Source organism: Eptatretus burgeri, chromosome 10 (genome assembly GCF_056783735.1).
Source record: "Eptatretus burgeri isolate ZD-2024b chromosome 10, Ebu_testis_v1, whole genome shotgun sequence".
NCBI lineage: Eukaryota > Metazoa > Chordata > Myxini > Myxiniformes > Myxinidae > Eptatretus > Eptatretus burgeri.
The window spans coordinates 31,420,723-31,441,261 of NC_140970.1; the positions used below are offsets into that span (position 1 = coordinate 31,420,723).

General features: G+C 45.1%; 2 non-coding genes and 1 pseudogene across 2 annotated transcripts; all 3 read left to right on the forward strand.

Annotated features, from left to right (window-relative positions):
* The first annotated feature begins 4,590 nt into the window (after positions 1 to 4,590).
* LOC147018233 (U2 spliceosomal RNA) lies at positions 4,591 to 4,782 on the forward strand. The gene has a single exon (XR_015048997.1). It is a non-coding gene; the product is annotated as a U2 spliceosomal RNA (small nuclear RNA).
* A 3,505-nt stretch (positions 4,783 to 8,287) lies between these two features.
* Positions 8,288 to 8,481, forward strand: LOC147018234 (U2 spliceosomal RNA). The gene has a single exon (XR_015048999.1). It is a non-coding gene; the product is annotated as a U2 spliceosomal RNA (small nuclear RNA).
* Positions 8,482 to 11,956: 3,475 nt separating this feature from the next.
* LOC147018235 (U2 spliceosomal RNA) lies at positions 11,957 to 12,137 on the forward strand (annotated as a pseudogene).
* Positions 12,138 to 20,539: the final 8,402 nt, after the last annotated feature.

A 20,539-nucleotide genomic window follows, 5' to 3' on the forward strand; every position in this document is an offset into this window, starting at 1 on the left:
GCCCCTGTGTCCATCCATCACCATGCGTGCCAGGACCATCCAGTTTTGTGAGGACTGCCTTGCAGGCAGCCTGTGCATCCAGTCCATTCTTGTGTTTTGCGACCATCTCCATCCATTCCCCTGCACCAAAGACTTTGCTATGACTTTTGCCTTTCCCCTTTTACAGATCACAAGTCCTGGGCCATGGTTAGTGTAATGTAATAGATAAGTTAACATTGTAAATACGTGGAACCCCACCTGCATGTTTGTTTTAGCGCCGGCAATTTTAGTAAAGTTGTCCGAATGAGTCTGTGAGAGTTTGTTTAGTTAGTTACGCAGCGCATGAGGTTATTTATTTTTGGGACACGCATAAAGAAATGTCGCACTCAGGGATCCGAAGGTAGAACGTACTGGGGGAAAACTTACACATGCTGGTCACAGGAAAATTTGACGACTCGGGACGAGTCTGTAAAAAGGGGAGGGGGTAGTGTTACGAATTTGGAATTCAATTGCACACAACATACAGGTTCCCTTAGTCAGCTATGTTGATAAGTGCATGTTCCCTAGATAGCTCACCTTCCATTGTTTAAATGTTTTGAAATCGATTAGACGCGCTGCAGATCGATTTAATAGTTAGGGAGCATACAATGGAGACGTCCCTCCCCCCTCTTTTGCAAAGAGGAAGAAGAACCCTGCGGTGATGTCAACAACTCCCTCCCACCCGTGGTTGAGCGGGGGGGGGGGTGGATCACGAGGGCATGAGTCACGCCGGGTGCGGGGGAGGGGGTGCAAAGGATAAAGAGGACATCTTTTCTTTGTTCGAAAAGAGTCCCGTGGGAGTCCCGAGGTAGGGCTGAGTTCGTGGGGGAGTCCCGTGGCAGAGTTCGTGGGAGTCCCGTGGCAGAGTTTGTGTGCTGAGTCCCGTGGGAGGAGTAAGCTTTTTTGCTTCGGAGAGAGCAGTCGTTCAGCAGGCCATCGGGTCCTGCTTGGCTTGAGGCCTTAGGAAGCTTTTTGCTTCGGCTGGCTGCTGCTTTGTTTTGGAAGGAACTTGAGCCAGTTGTTCGGCTCGAGCTGCGAGTGGAGGCTTCTTCCTCTTCTTCTTGGTTCGTGGAGCTTTTCGTTCTCCATTTTGTTTCCCGGCTTGGTGCGACGCATCGGCCTCTTCTTGGAGTTCGATCCTAGGGGAAGCGACGATCGACAGGAAGCATTTGTGCCAGGTCTCACCAGCACATGTTGAGAAGCGTGGGAGGATTTGCGGGAGGATTAGCGGGAGCTCGGGAAGGATTGCAGCGATTGGATCCAGCTCCTTCTCGCTGGAGCCCGGGTCCGGACAAGCTGAAGACCACACAAGGTGGAAAGGTTCGAGTCAAGCTCTGAGTTTCAGCTCACCTGTCCTCCGAGCTGGAGCTCATGATTTAAGGCCTTTTCCACCATTTCTTGGGTGTGTGTGTGTGCGTACGTGTGTCTGTGGGCCCGTCTAATAAGGAGGGAACTGCTGTTAAGTGTAAATGACTGTACATAATAAGTAGACGGTTGAAGTTCTTTTGCCGTGCTTTTGTTGCTTGTATAATTGCATACGTGTTTGCCTTATTTAATTGCATACGTGTTTTATTATAATAAATGTCCTTGTGTGAATGTAAACCTGCTCATTACGTCCATTCCCTCATTGACTGAACATTTCGTGTGTTGGGAGTTAGAAAGCTGTTGGTTTGCCGTAATAGGGGGACATTTGGACCGACGGTTCTCGGCGATTACGCTGCTCGCAACCGCGCACGGACAAGCTCGCCTCGGTGGTTTGTTCCGTACGAGTTCCGTCGAGGGTGGAATACCCCGGTAGTTGGATCACGTGGGTATTTAGGTAAATTGAAGATTGGCAATCGACCCTACCCCACGTGATGTGCCGATTGGTGTATTTCGGTTCTTGTACAAGGACCCGTCGCTCGGAGTTATCCGGGTGGCGATCTGTATTCCGGGCGATCGGTAGGGGCGACTCGACTTGCGGCTCCGTTCAGAGCGGTCGGTTGGCGGCTGACCCCCCGGCCTGGTAACAATATGTAAAAATACCCTGCGCTGACAGTAACGATCTCCGATTTTGAAAATTCCTTCTAGAAAAAAAAGTTATGAGGTCAAAATATCTTCGCTAATTGAAATCGCCTAAAAAATTATCTCCGAAACTAGGCAAGCTTTTTGAATTCTGTTTGCGGGAATCGAACAGGGCATTAGCAGAGATGAATTACCGCACATATGATACATCACTATGACGTCATATCAATTTTTATGATGTCATTCCTATTTTTTGACATTTTTTGTTTCACAATCCAGAGTTTTCATCGGATCTTCGTGAAACTTCATGTGTATATGCAGAAAGCCCACGCGCAGGCAGTAACCATCTCCGATTTTGGAAATTCTTCCTAGAAAAAAAAGTTGACGTCATAATATCGCCGCTAATGGAAATCGCCTATACCATTATCTCCGAAACTGGGCAAGCTGTTTGAATTTTGTTTGCGGGAATCAAGCCGGGCATTAGCAAAGATAATTTATCGCAAACCTGATGCATCACAATGACGTCATATTCCTTTTTATGATGTCATCTTTAAGAGGACGAGGATCTTAGCTCATTCGAGCTTGTTTGTTTCACAGCCTACAGTTTTCATCGAAACTTCCTGAAACTTGGCATATATATGTAAAAATACCCTGCACAGACAGTAACCATCTCCGATTTTGAAAATTCCTCGTCGAAAAAACGTTATGACGTCAAAATATCTCCGCTAATGGAAATCGCCTAAAAAAATTATCTCCGAAACTGGGCAAGCTTTTTGAATTCTTTTTTGAATATGCACATCATTTATTTTTTTGAATTGGCACAAGGACAACATATGATGGTACACATATGCACATCATTTTGTTTTGCGATGCGATCAAAGGATGGCCGACTGGCGGCCATTTTAGTTTTAAAAAACCCTATGTTGCGCACGTCCTCAACCATTTCTCGGACATGCTGTTACCAATGTTGTTCAAACTTGGCACACAGATATAATGAATGATGACTTACATAAAAGCACGTCTTTTTTTTTTTTTGAGATCAGATCCAAGATGGCCGACTGGCGGCCATTTTGTTACTTAAACGTGTCCCCAACCATTTCTCTCAGCTAACAGCTTGGTCCGATTTTGTTCAAACTTGGCACAAGCGCAGTACATGATGGCATACACGTGCCCCTCACTTTATTTTGTGATCTGATCAAAGATGGCCGACTGGTAGACTGGCGGCCATTTTAGTTGTAGAAAATAACCCATTATTGAAGACGTCCTCAACCGTTTCTCGGACATGCATTTACCGATCTTGTTCATCGGTGGGCTTTATTTTGTGTTGACTGATTAAAATAATTTTGTTTATGAATTTTCCACCTCCACAAATGAACAAATGTATTTGGACAGGTTGAATACAACATGTGTGAGTCATTTTCACCATTTATAAAGAGCTGTTTATTGACGACTTCCTCGCTTGAAGAGATATCGAAACATTTGACATGATGAGTGAATTTTTGGATGTTTGACGTTAAGTTCTCGTTAATGTCATTGACATGTACACGATGAGGAAAAGCAATGGTCCAATCACACGTTTTCCTGTTGTACACCATCAATCACACGTCGCCATGTTCAGCTTCGTTTTTCTTTTCAGGAGCGAGGCTCATGGAAGATGAAGGTGGAACTGACTGTGGGACAAACATCAAGGGGATGAAGGAACAGGAAAAGAGGAGGAGGAGGAGGTACGTTCAGGATCCTCGATCGTCTCAAATTGGTTGAGGAAAGATGTCGAACATTTCATGTTCGAAAAGATTGAAAGAATTTTTTTTGTTTCATTCCTCCATTTATTTACACAGCGAACGAGGGGAATGAACGAGTTTATTTGAAGGATTGTTCGTTTGAATCATTATCGTAAGTAACAGAGTACCCGTCCGACAGGCGATCTTGTTCCAAGATTGCAGCACTTTCTTCTGACACGTACATTTATTTGGGCGGTGTATAGGAAACTGCCAGCTCTGTGTCGGCAAAAAATAATAATAACCCGTGTTACGTGTATGAAGCAAAAAACACCTCACGACACTGGAAAATGTGTGGACAAGCAAGAGGTCCGAGTACCACGTGACCTTCTCCCGTTTCGCTGCGTTCGCACCAAACTGCACGGTTTGATTTCAATAAAGATCACAAAACCCCATCCCCATCAGGGTTCCTATAATATATTATGCACAATGTATAAACAGCTGACGTGTATAATGCCCATTTCCATCGGAATCTCGATCCGGAAGGCTGGCATTTGACGCACAGCGCGCGGCTCCGACGCTCGGAGGAAATAACGTCATCGCGTCATACTCGCTCCTCTCGTCCTGTTGTTCTTCACACAGTAAATCCGATATTTTTCCCAAGATAAACAAAATAAATATAGAACATCAGGATTGTTTAATAGCAGGATATCAAAGGAGAATCCCAGCGACAATGGAGGTGCCAAATGGACGGCCATTTCGAGTGAATTTTCGTTTTCGCGCGAACCGGCCCCGTTCAACCACAGATGTGTTTAGCATTCAAAAGGAAGTTGTAAAACATTGTAAAGTTATCGCTTCTCGGCCTTTTGGCTAAGATCAAGTGTAGTATCTGTTCTTATCAGTTTAATAGCTGATATGTCCCGCAATGCGGGACTAGTCTATTAAATGGATTTTTGGTATCGGGAGTTGGATTAGGGGCTTGCTCCGTCCGCTCCACGCATCGACCCGGTATTGCAGTACCTCCGGGAACGGTGCACCCCCCTTGGGGGGAACATTCAAACAAAGGAAAGATTGCTCTGAAAGCAAATTTTAAAAATCTGAAAGGCGGATTTTTAAAAAAAAAAAAAAAAAAAATTTTTAAATTTTTTTTTTTGAATTTTTTTTTTTTAATTTTTTAATTTTTTTTTTTTTTTTTGAAATTATTTATTTATTTATTTATATATATATATATATATATATATATATATATATATATATATATATATATATATATATATATTTTCTCTCTTTCTTCCCTTTTCCCTTTTTCATGGTACAGTGTGGTGGACGTCTGATTCCGGGATCTGATTCTTGAATTATTGCGAATTTTCTCTCTTGTGTATTATTCTATCTTGTGTATTCGGTTTACACCCCCAGGGGTGTAAATATTGTAAATATCTTCCTCTCGGTACAGTGTGTGGACGTCCAATTCCGGGAACTGTTTCATGAATTATTGCGAATCTTTTTGTTCTGTGTATGATTCTACTTTTTGGAATACAGATACCCGATGGAAGAGGACGGACGGAGGCCGGGTCGGCGAGGTGAAGGTGCTGCTCGAGATGTGGAGACGTTCCCCTGCGAGTACTGCGGTAAAAACCTAGCGACGCTCGCGGGGTGGAGTCGACACATCGCCCGCATGCACCGGGTGGTCGCCGCGGAGGCTAACGCCCCCGTCGGCCCCCAGACCCAGGTATTTCTGTACCCGCTTCCCGACCGGTGGCCTTGTTCACTGTGCCGTGAGACTTTTTTTAATTTTCAGACCCTACAACGACATCTAAAGCGGTTTCACGCCGAGACCGCTTTTATTTCAGTTTTTAGATGCTCGAGGTGTGACCTGGAATACGATACGGCAAGGAAGGCGGCGAACCATTTCCAAATCCACCGGAAAGAGGACAGAGTTCGCCCCTCCGTTGCCGGTATCGCTGGGCCTTCGGGTAATCGACTGCCGAGACGACGGCTGGCTGAGGCTAGCGCTGATTCTAGACAGGTGCCCCAAGTTACTACAAAGGATGCACCGGGTCCGGTCGTCCCGGCCGAGAGCTATGGCTCTGACGACGGGGCGGCCGGCCCGCGTATTGTAAATATGAGTGGAATCGGTGGTAGTAGGCGGCGGTCGTTCCGGAGGTCCTGGTCACCAGTTTTGGGTTGCCCCTCTGGAGGGCAGGCTGATCTGATCGAGCACTCCTTTTTGCTAAACACCATAATGAAGGACGCCAGGCGGAATCAGAAGAATATTTTTGTTGCCTGGCTGGACCTTCGGAATGCGTTTGGGAGTGTTCCACATGGAGCTATTTTTGCCGCACTGGACACGATGGGCGCGTCTGCGGAGCTGATCGACCTGCTTGAGATGTTTACACTGGTGCCTCCACTACCTTTAATACGGACGATGGCCCGACTAGCGAGGTCCCTATATTGTCAGGGGTGAAACAGGGATGCCCCATATCGCCGATCCTGTTCAACCTCACGATCGAATTGATTGTGCGCGCGGTGCAGGCTTCTGCTGCGGCCGGAGGTCACGGCGTCAAAATTCATGGGCAGCCGGTGTCTATATTGGCATATGCTGATGACCTGGTTGTCCTGAGTAGGACCAGGGAGGGTCTTTCGACCCTTCTTGACGTGGCCTCCGTTAATGCTGATGTGTTGCAGCTGGAGTTTAAGCCTGCTAAGTGTGCCTCTCTGTCACTTTTTCTGTCGTGAGGGGGTCAGGGTCGGTGATGTGTTATTCTCGATTCAGGGTCGAACCATGCCAGCTCTGAGTAGCGAGGAGCATTATCGCTACCTCGGGACCCCCATCGGTGTGTATAGAGATGATGAGGACGTCTGCTCATTGGTTACTAACATGATAGCGGACGTCCTCAAAATTAAACAATCATTGCTAGCACCATGGCAAAAGTTGGATGCGATTCAGACCTTTGTCCAGCCCTGCCTCTCTCTTCGCGTTGCGCGCGGGAGAGACGACCAAGAAACAAGTTAATAGGCTGGTATCTGCGGTGGTCAGTGCGGCGAAGGAGATCTGCCAGCTTCCGGTCCGCGCTTCTAATAATTATATTTTTCGCGGGCCGGGATGTTGGTGGATTAGGGCTTCAACACCCGGGGTCGGAGGCAGACATCCAAACTGTCGTTCAGACGGTGCGGATGCTGTCCTCCAGCGACCTTTCCTTACGCGGCATTGCCACGCAGCAGCTCTTGTCGGTCGTCCACCGGACGATCCGCTGTGTTCCCGTTGAGTCGGACGTGGATAAGTTCCTGTCTGGCTCGATGGAAGGGCCATTGGCGAACTCCGGGTACAGCGGCCAAATTTCCACGCTCTGGTCTCGGGTGAGGGTCCGCGACGCGGCGGTTGAATGTGACTGTCCGTCGTGCCCCTCTCAGGGGAGCCCGTTGTGACCCTGGGCCATTCCCCGAGAGTGCAGCTCTAAAGACGTGTGTTCTGCACTTCGGGAGTGGACCAGGGAGAAGTTTGCACAGCGGTTGCTCGGCCTCCCGGACCAGGGAAAGGTGGCCGCTGCACTGAAAACGGATAAGTTTGCCAACGGTTCCTCGGGATTCGCAGTGGTTCGTTCATGCGCTTCTGTGATTGGAGGTTTGTGCATCGGGCAAGGCTGAACTGTGTCCCGACTAATGCTGTGACCCATCGATGGAATCCCGCTGCCCCCCAGGGGTGTCGGCGGTGTTGCTATCCCCGGGAGACTCTGGCTCACATTGTTGACCATTGTCCCCCGGGTATGGTACCCATTCGCCGCCGTCACAACATGATCCAGAGTCGCCTGGTCAAGGCCATTCGTCATGGGGACGTATATGTAGATCAACATGTTCCTGGTGATCCCTCCCCACATGAAAGACCAGACATCACTGTGGTGGAGGGAAATAAAATCACAATTGTTGACATTGCTGTCCCCTTTGACAATGGTTCCGATGCCCTTGCCACTCTGCGCAGCTGCAAAGAGGGAAAAGTACGAAGGCCTGCGTAAAGCATTGGTGGCTAAGGGCAAGGATGTCCAGGTGCTTGGGTTCATAGTGGGGGGCACTGGGATCGTGGTTCCCTGGAAATGAGTCGGCCCTGAACCGGTTGGGAATCTCCCGGTCTTACCGGAAGCTGATGCGTCGGCTTTGTTGTATTGATGCCATAAAGGGATCCCGGGATATTTATATTGAGCACATGTCGGGCCATCGTCAGTATGAAGAGGTTTGAGGTTGGTACTTCCCTATTTCCCTTCCTTCCCTCTTTCCTCCCCCCCGTCTTTTTTTTTTTATTTTTTTTTTTTTTTTTTTTTTTGTATGGTGTGCATGGTTTCTATGTTTGTCTAAGTGAATGGATCTTGCCAAACGGACGAGAAGCGCAAATTTCCATTTTTGGACTGGTCCCCTTTCTTTTTATGGCTTGGTGCCCTTAATTGGTCCTTGGGGGTTGTGTTCTTTTTATTTTGACATTCCCCCAGGGGCCTATTTCTATTCTCTTTTGATTCTAACGGTGTGGAGGAATTTTATCCTCAGTGTCTATTCCTTTTTTAACTTTTTTAATTTTGGTCTTTTATAAATTTTTAATAAATCTGTTCTTATCAGTTTAATAGCTTGATATGTCTCCGCAATGCGGGACTAGTCTATTAAATGGATTTTTGGTATCGGGAGTTGGATTAGGGGCTTGCTCCGTCCGCTCCACGCATCGACCCGGTATTGCAGTACCTCGAACGGTGCACCCCCTTGGGGGGGAACATTCAAACAAAGGAAAGATTGCTCTGAAAGCAAATTTTAAAAATCTGAAAGGTGGATTTTTAAAAAAAAAAAAAAAAATTTTTAAATTTTTTTTTTTGAATTTTTTTTTTTTAATTTTTTAATTTTTTTTTTTTTTTTTGAAATTATTTATTTATTTATTTATATATATATATATATATATATATATATATATATATATATATATATATATATATATATATATATATATATATATATTTTCTCTCTTTCTTCCCTTTTCCCTTTTTCATGGTACAGTGTGGTGGACGTCTGATTCCGGGATCTGATTCTTGAATTATTGCGAATTTTCTCTCTTGTGTATTATTCTATCTTGTGTATTCGGTTTACACCCCCAGGGGTGTAAATATTGTAAATATCTTCCTCTCGGTACAGTGTGTGGACGTCCAATTCCGGGAACTGTTTCATGAATTATTGCGAATCTTTTTGTTCTGTGTATGATTCTACTTTTTGGAATACAGATACCCGATGGAAGAGGACGGACGGAGGCCGGGTCGGCGAGGTGAAGGTGCTGCTCGAGATGTGGAGACGTTCCCCTGCGAGTACTGCGGTAAAAACCTAGCGACGCTCGCGGGGTGGAGTCGACACATCGCCCGCATGCACCGGGTGGTCGCCGCGGAGGCTAACGCCCCCGTCGGCCCCCAGACCCAGGTATTTCTGTACCCGCTTCCCGACCGGTGGCCTTGTTCACTGTGCCGTGAGACTTTTTTTTAATTTTCAGACCCTACAACGACATCTAAAGCGGTTTCACGCCGAGACCGCTTTTATTTCAGTTTTTAGATGCTCGAGGTGTGACCTGGAATACGATACGGCAAGGAAGGCGGCGAACCATTTCCAAATCCACCGGAAAGAGGACAGAGTTCGCCCCTCCGTTGCCGGTATCGCTGGGCCTTCGGGTAATCGACTGCCGAGACGACGGCTGGCTGAGGCTAGCGCTGATTCTAGACAGGTGCCCCAAGTTACTACAAAGGATGCACCGGGTCCGGTCGTCCCGGCCGAGAGCTATGGCTCTGACGACGGGGCGGCCGGCCCGCGTATTGTAAATATGAGTGGAATCGGTGGTAGTAGGCGGCGGTCGTTCCGGAGGTCCTGGTCACCAGTTTTGGGTTGCCCCTCTGGAGGGCAGGCTGATCTGATCGAGCACTCCTTTTTGCTAAACACCATAATGAAGGACGCCAGGCGGAATCAGAAGAATATTTTTGTTGCCTGGCTGGACCTTCGGAATGCGTTTGGGAGTGTTCCACATGGAGCTATTTTTGCCGCACTGGACACGATGGGCGCGTCTGCGGAGCTGATCGACCTGCTTCGAGATGTTTACACTGGTGCCTCCACTACCTTTAATACGGACGATGGCCCGACTAGCGAGGTCCCTATATTGTCAGGGGTGAAGCAGGGATGCCCCATATCGCCGATCCTGTTCAACCTCACGATCGAATTGATTGTGCGTGCGGTGCAGGCTTCTGCTGCGGCCGGAGGTCACGGCATCAAAATTCATGGGCAGCTGGTGTCTATATTGGCATATGCTGATGACCTGGTTGTCCTGAGTAGGACCAGGGAGGGTCTTTCGACCCTTCTTGAAGTGGCCTCCGTCAATGCTGATGTGTTGCAGCTGGAGTTTAAGCCTGCTAAGTGTGCCTCTCTGTCACTTTTCTGTCGTGGGGGGGTCAGGGTCGGTGATGTGTTATTCTCGATTCAGGGTCGAACCATGCCAGCTCTGAGTAGCGAGGAGCATTATCGCTACCTCGGGACCCCCATCGGTGTGTATAGAGATGATGAGGACGTCTGCTCATTGGTTACCAACATGATGGCGGACGTCCTCAAAATTAAACAATCATTGCTAGCACCATGGCAAAAGTTGGATGCGATTCAGACCTTTGTCCAGCCCTGCCTCTCTTTCGCGTTGCGCGCGGGAGAGACGACCAAGAAACAAGTTAATAGGCTGGTATCTGCGGTGGTCAGTGCGGCGAAGGAGATCTGCCAGTTTCCGGTCCGCGCTTCTAATAATTATATTTTCGCGGGCCGGGACGTTGGCGGATTAGGGCTTCAACACCCGGGGTCGGAGGCAGACATTCAAACTGTCGTTCAGACGGTGCGGATGCTGTCCTCCAGTGACCTTTCCTTACGCGGCATTGCCACGCAGCAGCTCTTGTCGGTCGTCCACCGGACGATCCGCTGTGTTCCCGTTGAGTCGGACGTGGATAAGTTCCTGTCTGGCTCGATGGAAGGGCCATTGGCGAACTCCGGGTACAGCGGCCAAATTTCCACGCTCTGGTCTCGGGTGAGGTCCGCGACGCGGCGGTTGAATGTGACTGTCCGTCGTGCCCTCTCAGGGGAGCCCGTTGTGACCCTGGGCCATTCCCGAGAGTGCAGCTCTAAAGACGTGTGTTCTGCACTTCGGGAGTGGACCAGGGAGAAGTTTGCACAGCGGTTGCTCGGCCTCCCGGACCAGGGAAAGGTGGCCGCTGCGCTGAAAACGGATAAGTTTGCCAACGGTTCCTCATGGATTCGCAGTGGTTCGTTTCTGCGCTTCTGTGATTGGAGGTTTGTGCATCGGGCAAGGCTGAACTGTGTCCCGACTAATGCTGTGACCCATCGGTGGAATCCCGCTGCCCCCCAGGGGTGTCGGCGGTGTTGCTATCCCCGGGAGACTCTGGCTCACATTGTTGACCATTGTCCCCCGGGTATGGTACCCATTCGCCGCCGTCACAACATGATCCAGAGTCGCCTGGTCAAGGCCATTCGTCATGGGGATGTATATGTTGACCAACATGTTCCAGGTGATCCCTCCCCACATGAAAGACCAGACATCACTGTGGTGGAGGGAAATAAAATCACAATTGTTGACATTGCTGTCCCCTTTGACAATGGTTCTGATGCCCTTGCCACTTGCGCAGTTGCAAAGAGGGAAAAGTATGAAGGACTGCGTAATGCGTTGGTGGCTCAGGGCAAGGATGTCCAGGTGCTTGGGTTCATAGTGGGGGCACTGGGATCGTGGTTCCCTGGTAATGAGTCGGCCCTGAACCGGTTGGGAATCTCCCGGTCTTACCGGAAGCTGATGCGTCGGCTTTGTTGCATTGATGCTATTAGTGGATCCCGGGATATTTATATTGAGCACATGTCGGGCCAGCGTCAGTATGTGGAGGCTTGAGGTGGGTACTCCCCCATTTCCTTCCCTCTCTCCCCTTCTTCCACCCCCCCTTTTTTATGTTTGCCGAAGTGAATGGATCTTGCCAAACGGACGAGAAGTGCAAATTTCTATTTTTGGACTGGTTCCCCTTCTTTTTATGGCCTGGTGCCCTTAACTGGTCCTTGGGGGTTTTTTTTTTTTATTTTGACATTCCCCCAGGGGCCTCTTTCTATTCTTTTTCTGATTGTTACGGTATGGAGGAATTTTATCCTCAGTGTCTATTCTTTTAAATTTTTTAATTTTAGTCTTTTAAATTTTTTTTAATAAATCTGTTCTTATTAGTTTAATAGCTGATATGTCCCGCAATGCGGGACTCGTCTATTAAATGGATTTTTGGTATTGGGAGTTGGATTAGGGACTTGCTCCGTCCGCTCCACGCATCGACCCGGTATTGCAGGACCTCTGGGAACGGTGCACCCCCCTTGGGGGGAACATTCAAACGAAGAAAAGATTGTTCTGAAAGCAAAATCGTTTGCTAACATGTTCGTTTGTAGATGAACAAAGCATTAAAACGTTGAACTGCATTGGGAAATGTCCCGCGGATGTGTGGCCTTGTTGCTGCCAACAGGCGCGCGATGCCGCCTCGCCGCGGCCCTGACTCCACGACCTGTTCTTGTCCCCCTCGTGATGCTTTCATGCTGTTTTATTAAATTAAACAATCCTGTGATTTTGTTTATCTTGAGAGAAATTTAGGATTTTATTGTGTGAGGAACAGCAGCGAGAGAAAAGCGAGTGCGGCGGAATGGCGTCACTTCTGCCGAGCGTCAGAGTCGCGCGCTGCGCTTGAAAAACCCGGCATTCCGGATCGAGATTCCAATGGAATTGTGCATTCAACACGCCGGCAGTTTATGACATGACATGTAACTCTGACATGTAACTCTCATGACATTTACACATGACATGTAACTCTCACAAGTTCAGTCGCCCCCTGAAGATCGGTTAATGGCCTCCATTTGCTTTTGTCATGAAGGATCGTGCACAACCACTCGTTACACTCACTGCAGTGCCACGACGACTGCGGATCCTTTGTCGATTAATTTCCATTCTGCGTGCAGAAAATATTTAAATACGAGAGGTTCAATTCCCACCAGGGTACAGACCCCTGAACGCGTGGGCCCTGCGATGCCACAACAGAGCATCCAAGGCCTACGCACCCGACTTGACGCTCGATCACCCAAAGCACCTGATTTCATGTATTTACATCAATTTAATTTGAAAGTTTTTGAGACGACCTTCCACTTGTGAAAATAATCTGGTACAGAATTTCAGGGAAATTGGCCCAGGGGGTTGGAAACATAAGGAACAAGAAAAAGAGCAATCAGAGATTGCAAACCCTCACCGGGACTTGTTTTGTGTTGTTCTTTGTGGTGTATTTTATGTGGCGTTTGTATACTGCTGTGTTACGTAATTAATGAGAGACATCTGCTGGCAGTGATGACCGGGTACCAAGTTTCCCGCTTTGATCGGACACCTGACCCTGACCCATGACGTTTTGTTATTATTCATTATTCAATTGAATTTAGAATGGTATTAAAATAAATTCAAATCAAATGGAAGACCAAATAGGTTCAGTCCTGCAGTCCTGCATCAGGAGGAACCTGAACAAGCAAAAAGCAAGGATGAAGTCATCAGGAGGAACCAGGATAGGATTCACATTTCAACTGCTACTCCAAAACCTTCAAAGCCATCGAGGCACAGCCAAGTGAGCCTTATTCAAAACCGAAAAAAAAAAAACCCACATTAAAAACTTAAATAATTCTGGCTGCCAGACCATGTGTCCCATGAAGTTGAAATTTAAAACATGTATTCCCAATCACTACTGGATCTCAAATGTAAAGTTTCACATAAATTGATTAAGCAGTTCCAGAGAAGACATTTTTTTCATATTTTTCTTAAATCCAATATGGCTGCCAAACCATGTGACCTATGATGTAATATGTGTGAACCTTTTGTTTCTCATGGATAGGCAGTCATATGTGCAAGGTTTTGCCTTGATCTGTTCAGCAGTTTCAGAGATTTTTGAAAGAAAAAAAAAATTATATATATATATATATATATATATATATATATATATATATATATATATATATATATATATATATATATATATATATATATATATATATATATATATATATATATATATATATATATATATATATATATATATATATATATATATATATATATATATATATATATATATATATATATATATATATATATATATATATATATATATATATATATATATATATATATATATATATATATATATATATATATATGGTTGCCAAATCACGTGACCAATGGCATCATCAAAATTTTATTTGCACACCATTTTATCCCGAGATGACCCTCAAAATTTTCCTACCGATCAGATGAAGGGGTCTTCATATGCAATTATGACGTCAGAAGGAAAGCACATATGACATCATAAAAAAAAAAAATCGCACTCAAATCTCCATGAGGAGTACGAGCTATGTGCCAAATTTCAATTTTTTCCTTGGTGCGGTTTTAAAAGTACAGAGGTCCAAAGTTTTTCCGTTTCTTTTTAAATATGGCTGCCAATCCACATGACCTATGACGTCATAATTATCATTAAAACGTTCTACATGAGTCGTCCCACCAATCATAAAATTTTGTCTCAATCCGACAAGCTGTTGCGGAGAAAATCACAAACGTTTTATGTGGACAAACAATCAGACAAACAAACAATCAGACAGACAAACAAACAAACAGACAGACAAACAAACGGACCCAAATGCAATACCCTCTCGTTTGGTGAGGTGAACAAAACAAACTTGCTCTTTCCAGTGCCTGTAGAAAGTCGACACCTGCTTTCAAATTTTCACTTTTTGTTTCCTTATCGCCTGGAAATAAATTTCATTAAATTAGACTTTTCCCACCTTTTACACATCATAACCCACAACTTCCAAGTGAAAAACGAATTCCACAAATTTCAGAAAAATAATAAAAAATACAAAACTAGAATGTCTTGGATGGATATGTGTCCACTCCCCTGAGTAAATACTTGGTGGAAGCACCTTTGACAGCAATTACTGCAGTCTGATGGGATAGGTCTCTACCAAATTTGCACACCTTGATCGGGCAATATTTGCCCATTCTTCTGGACAAAACTGCGAAGCAGGATTTCCTCTGGGATTTTTCTGTATTTTCCTCCATCCATTTTCCCTGCTATCCAGACAAGTGCCACAATCACTGCGTATGAAAATCATCCCCATAACATGATGCTGCCACTAGTATGCTTCACAGTAGGGATGGTGTTCTTTGGGTAATGTGCTGTGTTGGGTTTGCACCAAACATAACGTTTTGCATTTCAGCCGAAAATTGCCATCTTGGCTTCGTCAGACCGCAAAACTTTTTGCCACATGGCTTCAGAATCTTCAGAGTGGCTTTTTGCATACCTCAAATGGGAATTTTTGATTAATGGCTTCCTTCTTGCCACCCTCCCGTCCAGGCCAGACTTGTGGAGTGCTTGAGATATTTTTGTCACATGTACACAATGACCAGTTTTTGCCATAAAGGCCTGTAAGCTCTTTCAAAGTTGCCATTGGCCTCTTGGTGGCCTCTCTGATCAATCTCCTCCTTGCTGAAAACAACTTCCCCTTCCTAGAAATGTGGGTTGAGCACACACGTAATGCGGTTGTCGTGGAGGACTTTGAAAACGTGTGCGATGCGTTCACCGGTGCACTGATCGATCGTTGTCGACCACCGCACGGTGGTAACGCAGACGCTCCCACAATGAATTCATGGGCGGTATCACATCGCTTCTTGGCATTTTGGTTGAGGACATCTTAAATGTTTTATTCCATGGTTTTAATTCTCTGGATTTACAGTACCTCTTATGGATGATGGTGGGCTGAGGTCTGGTCGTGGAAGCGGTGACGAACACCGTGGTGGTAACGTTACTCTGCGAGTATTGCGGTAAGCATCTCGCCACACTCGAGGGGTGGCGTCAATCTGTCACTCGAGTGTGCATGTTTATAATATATATATATATATATATATATATATATATATATATATATATATATATATATATATATATATATATATATATATATATATATATATATATAGCAATAAACACGAGCGAGGTACCCATGCTATGCACATCATTTCCCCATTCTCTTTTAAACTCAATCTCTCCATATTCTATTCCAATCACAAACTAAAAGGGCACTCGGTGGAGCGCATACCTCCGCCACGTAATGCCTGATCCACGAGAACATATCACGCCCAATACATTTTTGAAATATCATGCCATGCAGTGCTATATCGTTTTTGGCTCTAGCTCTCAATGGTGAAGAATCACTTTAAAAATTCTAGTAGTCAAATCCGAATCTTTACCAAAATCCAATCAGTTCATCCTTGTCACACACCGAACCTGTCCACAAAATTTCATCCGGATCCGTCCACAACTTTGAGATAACATGTGCACACGCAAACGGACAAACAAACAAATGAAAAATCACTCCGTTCGACACTTGGCTCAACGGCGCAAAGTGGAAGGGCACGTGGTACAGTGCTAACTCTGCCGTGAAGGTGTATGGTGAGGTTAAACAAAAAATCGTGAAGGTGTGCGGTGAATGTGGGTTGGCAAAAGTCGGAGATGGCAGATCGGAAGAAGAGTCGGTACAAGAAGTCATGTGGTCACGTGGGGTACAACGTGAGGTAAAAAGCTATTTTTAAAAAATTTAAGACATGAAACAGAGGGTATATTTGAGTGGGATAGAAGAAGGGTGGAGAGAAGAGTGGGGAAAATAAAAACTGATGGTAATAAGGAGAAAATACAACAAACACAATCACATACACAAACGGGAAGAAAGGTAGGCCTCAAAGAAACCCGATATGAAAATACGACGAAAACTCCACAATTAGCACGTTTTAACACAAGACCAAACTAGAAACCCAGTAAACACAGAGATAACAAAATGACAGTAAAAACGAAACAAAAATTACTAGAAAACTTATCTTTGACAAAGTGGCACAGACCGTGAAGAAGAACCGTCACCGTCGCTCATAACCAGAAACCGGAAGCCAAAGTTTTTCGGGTAAATCCAATATGGCTGTCAAACCATGTGACCTATGACGTCATGTGTGAACCTTTTGTTCATGGACAGGCAGTCATACATGTGAAGTTGCGCCTCATTCTGTTCAGCGATTTCAGAGATGATTTTCTTTAAAAAAATAATAAAAAATATATGGCTCCTGAATCACGTGACCGATAACGTCAACAAATTTTTTTTCTGTGGACCATTTTATCCCCAGTGACCCTCAATCTTCATACTGATCAGATGGGGAGTTCTACATATGCAATTATGACGTCATAACGAAGGCACCTATGATGTCGTAAAATAAGAAAAAAAAACACATTCCCCATGAGTACTTGCTGTGTGCCAAGTTTCATTTTTTTTTCCTTGGTGTGGTTTCAGAGATAAAGGCCCAAAGTTTTTTCCGTTTTTCCAAAATGGCTGCCACACCACATGACCTATGACGTCATAATTATCATTATAACGTACGTAAGTCGTCGCACCGATGATGAAAATTTCATCTCAATCCGACAAGCGGTTGCAGAGAAAAAGACGAAAGTTCAGTGCGGACAAACAGACAAACAACCCTAATGCAATGCCCTCTCATTCGGCGTGGGAAACAAAGAAGTAATGCTCATGTGCAACCTGATGATCCAATCCAACATGAACATGGAAAACGAAGCACTGCGACTGGATATAGTACTCAGCCACAAAAAGGAAAAGAAAGTATTGTTAATGGAGGGTTCAGTATCCAGTGATTTTGGTCTAAACACAGAAATCAAGAAAATGACCAAGTATCCAGACTTCAAGAATGAAGTAAAAAGATCCTGGAAGCTGAAATTGAACCAGTGATAATTGGAGCAACAGGAATGATGAAGAACCTCACATATATCCCACAAACAATCCCTGGGAACATTACCACAAACAAACTGCAGTTCGAGGCTGTCTGGGACTAAGTGACGATCCTGAAGAGCCCTCGGAACAAAACTTCACAACTTCAGCCATCAATCACGATCCTTCACTGAAACGAAGATGGATACGTTCAAGTTCTGGGAGGGCTCCGTTCTACCTGAATCCTGAATTATGGAGATAAACGATACACATCTTTTTTTTTTTTTTAACACACACACACACATAAATAAATAAAATAAAAAAACAAAAACACATACTCATCCATACAAGGACAAAGAAACAAACACACTAAAGGAAACAAACAAAACACACAAAGCAGACACACTTTCCCAAACTCATGGATCAGCTGGGCAACGTTCTTCCTCGAGTTTTCGATCCTTTCAGCCCAGATCCTCTCCAAACGGTGGATTCACAACCTCAGTCACACATCCACATCAGTAGATCCACAACCTCAGTTGCGTCCAGGCAGTCAGTCAATACAAACTTTTCACAAACACACATGAATCAAATAAATACGTAAAAACATATAAATATTGATGAAACGGTAAAGTGGATTTTCCACCAAAAGATGTTGACAAATCACTGGGAAAAGCCTCACCAAAAGAAATGTGAATCATACACACACACACGGCTTGAGCTCTGAGTGGACGTCCTTACCATTACACCGTCGAGACTGAACGTCACTGCGTAGCTTGCTGATACTCTCTGTGCATGCACACTTCACTTCGTTATTAGTAGCGTGGTGGAGATTCCCAGGGTGATCGTATTTGCTTATAAAGATTTGCAGTGAATTGAATGAAAGGGGTGCTGTATATCAAACGTGTGGTGTAAAAATTTCAGATGGTCCATCCACAACATAAAATTTAAAATTCGTCACCAAAAAACCCACCCGCAGAAGTAACTCTTCCTTTCCATTGGATTTTCCAAGGTAACGTTTGAACTGCACCAACACTGATTACCACAGTAACACCGAGCTGACACGTAACCATTGAAATATTAAATGTTTACACACTGTGCTTTCTTCCTCCATAAATGCACATAAACAGCATTTACCCACATTTTTTTCAACATCTCAGCGTTTACTCATTTTTTTTTCAAAAGGATCGTTAATCAACTTCAAAATCATAGGCAATAACTTTTTTATTTCTTACTAGTGCATACCCGTACGTGCAAAATTTAAAAAACAAAAAACAAACCACGTTCCAGAAACAACAACCACACAGACCGTTCATTCGCTCTCGCGTGCCCGTACGTGCAAAAAAAAAAAAAAAAAAAAACTTTCAAAACGCTTGCCAGAAACAACAACCACACAGGCCGTTCCTTCGCTCTCGCGTGCCCGTACGTGCAAAAAAAAACTTTCAAACAACCACACAGGCCGTTCCTTCGCTCTCGTAAACGACGACTGGATTGGGGCATTGTGTTTATCTATAAATGCACATAAGAAATCGAGAAATTATTAGAATACAGTAAGTCATCACTATACGGAAGTCTGTACGTTGTAACCCGTAATGGAGAACGCGCTCTAACTTGGCCATAACTTGGGAACCACTTGTCCGATTAATTTCAAACCTTTTGAAAGGCAAACAAACAGAGATTGCTGGAATTATAGACATAGAAGATAGATACTGTGGGTGCAAAATGCCAAGCAACGTGTCCTGTCATTGGTAACCAAGGTGCCCTTTCCCCATCGGCCACGCCTACGCAGCAACGTGTCCTGCCATTGGTTTGGTAAATAAATGGCCATAACTTAGAACCCCTTGTCCAATTATTATCAAACCTTGAAAAGGCACATACTCAGGTCCCCAGCAATATACCTGGCAAGTTTCAATTAGATCGGACCAGAGGTTGTCGAGAAACAGCGGTCACACACACACAGAGATTGCTGGAATTATAGATAGATAATAAATGAGGGGTCTGCAGCCGGGTTCCACCACCATACATGATAGAGGAATATCACCAGTTTATTGTTATGTCCTCGGGTCCATTATTGGTCGAGGTCCATTGTGGCTTTGTTTGTCTTACACCCCGAGGGCAGTTTGCAATTTTTGTAAGAAACGACCTTTGACGTGCTTCAGGACAGCTGGAAAAGATCCATGTTTGTGGGAATAAGCTCATCTAAGTTTGGAGATGGATATCAGAGAATTTCTTCAATGTCAACATCTGCTCAGGATTCTGATTCAATTCCCAGAAAAAAAAATCACACCTTGCAGTTACTGATAGTGACACAAACCGTGACTGGTAAAAGCCTGTTTATACTGTACATACTGTTACGGATCTGGAAATCATTTGCATTCAACATACAGATGTCCCAAAAGTCAGTTATGTCGTAAAGTATGTGTGTAGTCAGATCCCTTTCCTTTTGTCTAGTGGGAGAATCAAAGGCGTGCGTTGCGATTTCTTTCAGTAAGATTATTACATCTAATAAACAATCCCATCTGAATGACCCCTTCGGCCCATCACGCTCCATCACCACCCGCTGGCTGCTCATCCCTTGACTTACCGAGAGGGGGTCTTGCAATTCCAGTTCTCGGCTCCCACGAACATTGTAACTCTTGTACGGTGACCTTCACGGCGCCGACACTGTTACTCGCCGAGAGCGAAACCACGTGGAGGAGTAACTGGGGTCTCCTGGCAGGGGCATAGGCCCCGCCCCGGAAAGGTGGGGACCCTGTCCAATCAGAGGCGGACAGCAAGGTGCATTTTCACCAAGGGCCCCTCCCCGTGGAGAGAGGCCAATAAATCCCCGAGACTCTCTGTAAAAAGGGTCCGGTTGAGTTTGCTTTCACGGTGGCTGTAACGGGTCTAGTTTGCTTTCACGGTGGCTGTGAGCAGTCAGTTTTGTTTCACGGTGGCTG